This window comes from Culicoides brevitarsis, chromosome 1 (genome assembly GCF_036172545.1).
Source record: "Culicoides brevitarsis isolate CSIRO-B50_1 chromosome 1, AGI_CSIRO_Cbre_v1, whole genome shotgun sequence".
Taxonomy (NCBI): domain Eukaryota; kingdom Metazoa; phylum Arthropoda; class Insecta; order Diptera; family Ceratopogonidae; genus Culicoides; species Culicoides brevitarsis.
This window is the reverse complement of record NC_087085.1, coordinates 43,440,501-43,451,222: the sequence shown is the minus strand read 5'-3', so window position 1 is coordinate 43,451,222 and position 10,722 is coordinate 43,440,501. Positions and strand designations below refer to the sequence as shown.

At 22.3% G+C, this 10,722-nt stretch overlaps 1 protein-coding gene across 1 annotated transcript in view; it reads left to right on the top strand.

The window, feature by feature from the left end:
• The first annotated feature begins 1,224 nt into the window (after positions 1-1,224).
• The window catches only part of LOC134837895 (lachesin-like), a 79,929-nt gene continuing 70,431 nt past the window's right edge, over positions 1,225-10,722 (top strand). Inside the window, exon 1 of the mRNA XM_063853288.1 lies at positions 1,225-1,307. The gene's annotated coding sequence lies outside the window, so the exon portion shown is untranslated. The remainder of the gene's footprint in view (positions 1,308-10,722) is intronic.

Below are 10,722 nucleotides of genomic sequence, written 5' to 3'. Positions count from 1 at the left end.
TTTTAGAAATTAAAAATATTAATATTAATATATTTTTTTAATAATTTATAAATTATTTTTTTTATAATTTTAAATAATTTAAATTTTTTTTTTAATAATTTTTAAATATTTTTTTTAATAATCTTGAAATAATTATTTAATAATTTTGAATTTTTTTTTTAAAATAATTTTTTTGATAAAATTAATTTTTTTTATATTTTTATATGTTTTTTTATATTATTATATTTTAAAATTTTTTGATGATTTAAAAATTTTTTTAAAATAATTTTTTAAAGTTTAAAAAAATTTTTATTGATATTTATTTTAATAATTTTATTTTATTTTATTTTATTTTGATAATTAAAAAAAAAAAATTAAATAATTTTTTGAAAATTTTAAAATTTTTTTTAGTAATTAAATTTTTTTTTTTAGATATAAAATATTTTCAATGTTTTAAAAGATTTTAATTAACTTTTCGATTTTAACTAATTTTTTTTAAACAGAATTATTTTTTTTTCTAATTTTTTAGCATCTTTGAGTATTCTGATCTAAAAAAATAACTTTTCTTCAAAAATGCAGTTAAAAACCTTTAAAATCAATATTTTTAAGTCATCCTCACATCATCGTTGCATTTTCCCTTTACATTGCAACGTTGTCTCAAACTGCACTCCGTTTTATGAATGATCTCGCTACTTTCCATACCCAAACACGAAGACGACGACACAAGCGGAAGATACGCACACCGTAAACAATGCGAACGCAAAGGTGAAACACTTCCATTTTCACACACACACGACACAAAAACTGTGTCGAACACGAATTGTACGAAATGTATCAAAAATTTGTAGTACTTTTTTTTCTTGTCATTGGTTATCGACTGGAAAGCTCCGTTTGCGCATGCCCGACAGGAAAATGCACCGTTATTTCAGGTGTCGAAGGAAATTTTAACGGATCCATTCCTGGAAGCGTCACATAACATTGAAACTGTTACGGTATCTTGTTGACGATGCGACGAGACACGGAAGGTTTAGTTCGAATCGAGTATTTTTAACGAACGGAAGCATATCATTTAGCGAGCGGCGGTATTTTGCCAAATATTGTGAAAAGGAAGAAATTTTTTGATTTAAAATTTTTCGAAAAAAAATAAAAAAATTAAAAATAATTAATTAAAAAATTAAAAAAAAATTAATTAAATAAAAAATTAAAAAAAAGTGAAATAATTAAAAAAAAAATAATAAATAATTAAAAAAAATAATAAACAAAAAAAAATTAAAAAAAAATTTAATGCAGAAATGTGATCCAGCATCAAAAAAATAAATAAAAAAAATGTAGGCACTTTTCCAAATATTTATATAAATTTTTTAACGACTACTTCATAAAATTTTTTCACTATTTTTTTTTTTAACAAAAATTCAGCTTGACAATTCGCGTGACATATATACAATTTTTTAATTCACGGACATTTTACCATCATTTTACACTTTCGCAACCACGACGACAAATGCAAAAAAAAAATTCTCAGCATGATTTCGTGTTTTTTACGAGTGCTTTGATTATTAACAAATATAGTGATTTTATGCCGCTATCTACGCGACTTGTCGCTTTATGCAATCGTGTGTGCGTTCCTTTCCATTGTTGTTCATCTATTTTATATCTGTCGCTGGCACATATTTGCTCAAATAGACAAATATTCGCTCGTTTGCTTGTTTTCAAAATGAATAATAGACGAGAAAAGGCAGGCAATGCAAAAAAAAAAAATTCTGTGTCGGTCTCTAATATCATGGCTGGCTCGTCTCAGCTAAGTGCTGTTGATGTTATTGCGAAAAAAAAGTGATGTGTAAAAAACGGGCGTTTTGTGAAACAGAATGACCGAGCTTGAGTGTAAAATGAAAGAATAAAAGAGGTTTCGATGAACACAGAAAAAAATTGTGACACAGAAATTTATTTGATTCTTCTCTGTTCGAGACAGAATGCAATGAAAAATCAAGGAAATGATGAATTTTTCAAGAGTAGCTCTCGGAAAGTAGAAAATGAAAAATTTTTTTTAATGAGAAATCCGAGCTTAATTGACGTCGAGGAAGATTTTTGACCCGACGAAGTGAATAATTAACTTGGATTTATTGATTTTATTCGTATTATCTACTTCGTTAAAATAAACGCCTCTTCGACTAAAAATTGAAAAGAAATTAATGGAAAAGTTCATTAATAAATCATGAGAATTTTAATGAAAATCATCACTTATTGGAAAACTTTTAGAAGTTCATTTAGTGCTGCATGGATGATTTTTTTCTCTTTTTGTGCCAACTTTCTAAAAACTTTTAAAAAGCTTTGTAAAAAAAATCAAGTCACTAAATCACTTTATTATTATTAAAATTATCAATATTGAAGGAAGAAACTTTTCTACTTTAATGTTCTTTTAATGAAACGTTAGCGACTTGATGATTTGTCACTGCCTACTCCTTTTATTTATTTTTATTAGCGTCGACGTAAAAGTAGCAGGCAGAGTGACCTCTTATCCGTGAACTGTGTTAATAACTATTATTTAAATAAATTAAGCCAACAATGTCGTCGTTCGTTCGTTGCTGCTCGGTTGTATTAACATCAAGTCATCCATATATAAACAGGATGTTATACAACAAAGTCAACGTTCTGTTCTTCCTTTCGTTCGTTGCTTATGGAAAATGCTAATGCAATGAATCATTTTTTGTTGGGGGTTTTAAATTGCTTTAATGCGTTTGAAATATTTACTTGAATTTTTGCTTGGTTTGGATTAATTAAATTTTTAAAAAATAATAAAAACTTACTAAATGTGAAAAATTTAAATTTATTTAAAACTGATTTTTAACAACCTGAAAAAGTTAAAAAAAAATATAATTCAAAAAAAAAAAAATAAATTCTAAAATCAATCTAAAAAAAAAATTTAAAATTTTAATTAAGAGTAATTTAAAAAAAAAATTATAATGATCATAATAATTAGTAATAAAAGAATTAAAAAAAAAACTTAAAAATTAAAAAAAATAATTCAGGAAATAAAATTCCAAAATTATTTAAAAAGTAATTAAAAAATTAAATTCAAAATAATTTAAAAAAATATTTTTTTGTAATAATCAAGAAAGTTAACCCTCAAGGAATTATATATATTTTTTTTTTAATAAAAATCAAATTAAAAATAGTAATAAAAAAAGTAACAAGAAATTTAAAAAAATCAGGAAATATTGAATTATTCGACTAAATCGATTATTATTTAATATTTTTTTTAAATTAATTTTTCTTGTAAAAATTTAAAAAACCAATATTTTTTAATTATTGAAAAAATTTACTATTAAATATTTATTTCTTTTAATTAAAATGCTTTCACAAATTCCTAAAAAAATTAAAATTATTTTAAATTAAAAAAAAACAAATAATTCAGGAAATCTAAAACTAATTCTTTTATAGAAAAAAATTCTTGAAAATGTTTTATAACATTTGTTTTTTATAAGAATCGAAATACCTTAATTAAAATTTTAATATTTTTAAAAAAAATTTCTTGATAATATACTTTTATTCATCTGAAAAAAAAATATAAAAAAAATTAAAATTAAAAAATAATTCAGAAAATAAAAATATTCAGAAAATATAAAATCAATTCTTTAAATTTTGAAGATGAACTGAAATTTTAAAATATTAAAAAAAATTTAAAAATATATTTTTTAAAAATTTAAAAAATAATTGAAAAAAAAATTTTAATTGAAAACTTAACATATGTTGAATAATTTAAATAAATTTTAAATTAATTTTTATTAACCTGAAAAATGTTTCAATAAAAAAAATAAAAAAATTTAAATTAGAAAAAAAAAATAAAAAAGATAAAAATTTTATGAAATAATAAAAAAAAATACCTTGCACGTATTAATAAAAATTCAAAATCAAAACTTACCAAAAATTCAACATAAATCTTCCTATAAATTAAAAACGAAATATTTCAAGCAATTTTCCTATATCCCTTAAAACTGATATTCCTCCACAATTTAAATTTAATTTTTTTTTCTTGTTCGAACAATTTGCATTCTTTCGCTGTTGTTTGCACATCGTGACCTAAATTCCTGAAAAAATACTTAAAAAATAAATCTGAACTTATAAAACAACAGATAAATAAAATGCCAAACCACAGAAAAAAAACTGTTTGTTTGTTCAAAGCAGCAGCAACGAAAAATATAGGTCAAGAATTCGTTGTTTTTTTCGTGTGATTCAGCTCCCGAAAAACAAATCAAAAATCAATTAAATTTTTTTTTTTCAAACTGAAACCCTTAAAAAATGTTTCAAAAAAAAGCGTTATCAAAAATTTATCAAACCATGCGATTTCAACCACGATGACGACGCCAGAATCTCGCATGAAAATGAATGTTTTTGTAGGTAGCACATATTTAAACGGCGGCGATGGTTAGCTCGCTCAAAAACTCATTCATTCATGTTACCAACAGATACACACAGTCATTACCACATAACACACAGAGATTTGAACAGAACACAGAAAAAAAAGTTTAATATAGGCAGCGTTTTTTTCGTGCTTGGAAAGTGCTCGCAGGATGTTTATAAATTCGCGTATCATATACCAGATAAATTTCTGACCAAATATGCTCTATATTCAGGAATGTTACTTATTTTTATCATGTATTTTTTTTTGTGCAAAAAACTTCAATAACTTTGAATATTCGTTCATGTATGAAAAAATTCTTGAATGCAAATTAATGTTTTTTACTTGTTTTATTTTTAAAAAATTGATTCACTAAATGATAAATTTTTGGATATCGATAAAAAATATTTAAATTTTTATAAATAACTCACAAAAAAATGCCGCTTTTATTTATCAAAATTAAACAATGTTAGCAAATGTTTAAAATTTTATACATTGTAAGCGTATTTTCAAATAAAAATAGATAATCAAAATTTTAAAAAATTTAAATATTAATGCATTATTAAAAATTTTTCAAAAATTCAAATAAATTTATTTAAAAATTTTATTTCAATGCAATTTTCCTATATTTAACTGATATTTCCACAATTTAAATTTTTTTTTTTTCTTGTTCGAACAATTTGCATTCTTTCGTTGTTGTTTGCACATCGTGACCTAAATTCCTGAAAAAATACTTAAAAAATAAATCTGAACTTAAAAAACAACAGATAAATAAAATGCCAAACCACAGAAAAAAAACTGTTTGTTTGTTCAAAGCAGCAGCAACGAAAAATATAGGTCAAGAATTCGTTGTTTTTTTCGTGATTCAGCTCCTGAAAAACAAATCAAAAATCAATTAATTTTTTTTTTTCAAACTGAAACCCGAAAAAATGTTTCAAAAAAAACGTTATCAAAAATTTATCAAACCATGCGATTCCAACCACGATGACGACGCCAGAATCTCGCATGAAAATGAATGTTTTTTTAGCACATATTTAAACGGCGGCGATGGTTAGCTCGCTCAAAAACTCATTCATTCATGTTACCAACAGATACACACAGTCATTACCACATAACACACAGAGATTTGAACAGAACACAAAAAAAAAGTTTAATATAGGCAGCATTTTTTTCGTGCCTGGAAAGTGCTCGCAGGATGTTTATAAATTCGCGTATCATATACCAGATAAATTTCTGACCAAATATGCTCTATATTCAGGAATGTTACTTATTTTTATCATGTATTTTTTTTTTTGTGAAAAAACTTCAATAACTTTGAATATTCGTTCATGTATGAAAAAATTCTTGAATGCAAATTAATGTTTTTTACTTGTTTTATTTTTAAAAAATTGATTCACTAAATGATAAATTTTTGGATATCGATAAAAAATATTTAAATTTTTATAAATAACTCACAATAAAAAATGCCGGAAATTAAACAATGTGCGTAAAATTTTATACAGCAAATAATGTGGCTAATAGTAATAATGCCGCGTGCCGCTTTTATTTATCAATATTCATAAGTATTCGCATATTACCTATATTATATTAGCAAATGTTTAATTTTATAACACCGCAAATTGTTAAACATGCACGTATGGCACTCGCGTATTTTCAAATTAAAATAGATATTTTGTGCATTTTATTATATATTTATTATATTAAACATTATTTATTATTTTTCAATAATATTATGCGAATGAATATGGCTAATAATTAAAGGTTTCAGATGAATTTTTAATTTTTATTATATTTTTATTTAATAAATATTTTTTTTTATTTTTTAACTAATTATTTTTTTTAATAAAGAATTTTAAAATATCATTAAAAAAATAAAAAAAAATATTTTAATTTTTTCAATTCTAACAATTTATAAAAAAATAACAATTTATCAAAAATTTTCGATTTTTATAAAAAATTGAAAAAAAACTTTTTTTTAAACTAAAAAAAATAAATAAAATTTTAATATTTTCCTAATTCTAATTTTTTTCTTAAAATTTTTAATTATTTATTAATTTAAAAAAATTTAATTTTTTATAATATTCTAAAATGTTTGATAAATGTTTACTTTTCTTTATTAAATTGAAATTAATAGGAAAAATATTTTTCTTTTAAAATAAAAAAAAAATAATTTAATTGATGAATAATATTTTTTAACATAAATAAATGAAATATCCTGCAAATATAAACATTTTCGATTAAAAAATTAAAAAATACCTAAAAATCTTTTTAAAAAATTAATATTAAAAAGTATTTCTGATATTCGATTCAATTCAATTCTATGAAAATATTTTTCTTTTTTAAAAAAAAATCTTAAACAAGATATTTACAACAATTAAAACCCCGCTAAAAACCCGCCAATCTTTAAATAAAAATATGATTCATTTTAATTAAAAGAAACTTTTGATGAATTTTCCCTTGAAATTTGAACAAATACACAAATGAATGGTTTCGTTCGTTCTTTCGCTCCTGTTTTCTCCGCCAGACGAGCATTTAATTTACATAAATAAACAAATGATGCTGCTGCGCTCTGTTTCCTCGTTCCCCCATGCACTTTTCGTTCCATCTATAAATGCAATACTTTTTTTTGTTGTTGTTGTTCTCGTTTGCCGCTCTTGCTACTGCGAGAGTTGAGAAAAAGTTGTGTGTTTTCGTGCCAAATGAATTTGTCTGTCGCTTTGCATTTCGCATCACGAGAACAAACAAACAAAAATAAAAAATTCTACAGAAATGAGTAAACCACACCATGATTACCACACGTTCGTTTCGAGTTGAGTTTCTTCTCTTCGCCATATTGCAATATTTTTTATTTTCGAAAAAAAAATGAAAAAAAAAGTTCCAACAGGAAAAAAATGGAAACTAAAACGATTATCTCCACACGATTTATATAAATAAAAGCGTTTTTCCTGTCACTTTACTCCTCGACTCACGATCCAACTATGGCTCTATATCACTCTTCTGTTGCTCTATAACATAATATAATAATATTATTGTTATCGTATTTTTTTCCTCGATTTCTATTTTCGACTCGTACGTTTACTTCGGTATTTGTTTGTTTTATTTTGCATACAATTTGCATCGGATTTGCAGCAGTGACAAGTCCCTTGTGAGGACACCGCGCGAACGAGGACAAGGATTGACTGATTATAAAATCAATAATAATCATAATAAATCACCTGGCGTCGCATCACGAAGCAAAAAAAAAAGGTGTCGAATGATAAATCTTTTTATCTCCATTTTTATCATTATTAATATTTATACAACAAATGTTTAAAGAAAAAAAAATAATGATAATAAATTTGTATATTTTTTATTTTATTATTTTTTTTTCTCTTTTTTTTAGACAACCAGCTGTTTCCTTCAATAGGGGTCGTCTGAAATGAAAGTTTTTTAGCCTGTCTTCCTTTTTATTTTGCGAAACACAACACGAAAGCAAAATAAATAATAATGTTTTATGAAGATATTCTTTTTTTTTGTCGTTGCTCTATGCAGGAAGGCTCAATTTTTAATTTAAATGTTTTTAATATTTTTAAACAGACACAGACTGAGACTGACATTATTATAGTGTACAAAATTAATTTTTTTCTTCTTTGACTGAGAGTTTTATTAATTAAAATATTTTTTTTATTTAATTTTAGGCAATTAATTTAATTTTTTCATATTTCATTCTTTTTAATTAATTTTTTTATATCTTGAATTAATTTATTTAAACCATGAATTAAAAATTTCATGAATTTTCATAATTTATTTGGAAATTAAATAATTTTTTGTACAATTTAAAAAAAAAAATTAACTTTGTTACAAGAAAAATTTTCAAGATTATGTATAATAAATTTTATAATTTTAATTTTTTATTTATTTATTTAAAATATTATTAAACACTTAAATATTTTTGTAAGAAAAATATTTTTCCTATTCATTTAAATTTTTGCAATTCTCAAATCTTTAAAAAAAATAAAATTTTATCAAAAACTTTCGATTTTAATGATATTTGAGAAAAATAATAAAATTAAAAAAAAAAATGTTTTAGAATCGAATATTAAAATTTTATTTTTTTAAATTTATTTTCTTTAAATTATTTTTTAAAAAATTGAATATCGAAACTTACAAAAAATCTGAATGGAAATTGATAAGAAAAAATATATAAAAATATTTAAAAAAATATTATAAAAACCAATATCTAAAATTGTTCAAAAATTAAGTAAAATTTAATAAATTAAACATTTTTTTATATTAAATAATCAGAAATAAATTTTTAGATAAATTTTGATAAATTTTTAAAAAATATATTTTTGAGAAAATGTACATTAGAAAAATAATTAATATAAATTTCTTAACAAAATTTTCTTCCAATAATTTATTTTAATTAAATTTGACCTAAATTAATTTTTTTAAACAAATCGAAATAAAAAAGACCAACTTTAATTTTTTTAAATTTATAATCAGTTTGAAATATTTTGAAAAATTCATATCATATTTTTTTTTTTCAATTTTCAAAAATTTTTATTCGCTTGTAAAATAATAAGGTTTATCCTTAAAAAAAAATAAATAAAAATATAATAAATAAAAATAATTCTTATATTAACTTTCAAAGCTTGAAATCAAAAAAATTTTTTTTTTATAAAAACTTAAAAATTTAGTCAACCAAAAAATCAACTTTTTCAAGAAAACTTTCGAGTCACGAACAAATAAAAACCAATCCGCCAAGAATTTCAATAACTTCTCCCAAAATGAATACAATTTACATTTTTGTTTCCATTTCCTCGCTTTTCAAAAACATGCACATTTCTGCAATTTTTCCACATTTTTTTTGCAACTTTTTTAAAAAAATAATAATAATATTGCAAATCCAAATTCAAAGCTCCGACGAAAGAAAACAAGAGAAAGAGACACGTATCTGTAACAAATAAAACTTTTTTTTTTAGTTTTTCTGGAAATAACATTTTTCGATATCTTAGAAGTTGCACTTGCACACATTTGATTATCGACGAATATTATTTCGAGAAACGGATATCAGGAAAGGAAGATATCGAGGATGTGTTATATGTCTGTTTTATTGTTAGTCTCGTTTCGTTTTTCTCCTTTTTTTCTTTTTTTCTTTATTGAAAAGTAAATAAAATGCAAAAGAAAAAAAATTCTTATAAAAAAAAGTGAGATATTTATAGAGAAAAGGTGTTTTTTATATAGATTTCGCTCCGTTTCGACTAAGTTTCTTTTTTCGCCAGATATTGTATAATATTAAATAAATTGAATGCAAAAAGAAACACGGAGATGAAGAGAAAACGTAAACGTGAAAATATTATTATCATCACATTTTGTGTGTGTGTCTCACTCCCCGAGCGTAAATAAAGAGCAGGAAAAAATAGAAAACACGCCAAAGTTAAACTTGAGACGCATGAAGAAGCGAAAAATTGTGTTCCATAAAAAAATTGTTATGATAATTGGACATGTAATGCTTTGAACGTGTTTTCTTTTGTTACTCCGAGTTGTTTGTTGGTTTTGCCGCAACGAAAAAAAAAATTATAATAAATACGAAAAAAAGAACAATTATTGAAGTACGAGAAAAAAATGAGAGATTTTTTGTACAAAAATTCTGCTGATGCAAAAAAAAAATGTGAAAGAAGGAAAAATTGGAATAAAGTAAGAGGAAAAACGAAGATCAAAGAAAAAAATAAATAATACTTTATGCTGCTGGGCTTTTTTCTGCATTGTTTTATTTTATTATTAATTCACGTTGAACGACAAAACACAACAAAAAGCGTAAACAAAAGTAAATTTTGTTCATTTACTTTCGTTTCCATTCAATTTCTGTGTGTCGTCAAAGGAAAATCTACTAAGGCGAAAATATTTAAGAAATTTTACTTTTTATTATTTTTTCAAGTTGGTTTCCAATGAAAAACTATTTTTTATGAGTTCATAAGAAAATGTTGTAGAGAAAACTAAAAAGGTTTATAAAATTTATTTAAAAAAAAATATTGATATTTAAAAAAAAATTTTTTTTGAACTAAAATATTTGAAAATAATGCAAAATTAAATTTAAAATAAATTGACAAGGTTTTAGAAAAATTTATTTTAAAATTATTTTTAATTTAATTTTTATTTATTAATTATTTTTTTAATTTTTTTTTTTTTATTAAAATTTATTAATTTAAATTATTATTTTAAAATTATTTTTTAATTATTTAAATTAATTTTTTTATTTTTAAAAATTAAATTTTGTATATTAAAATGTTAATTTATTTGACATAAAATTTAAAAATAATTTTTTTTTAATAATTTTTCAATTAGACTTTTCTTAAAATTATTAA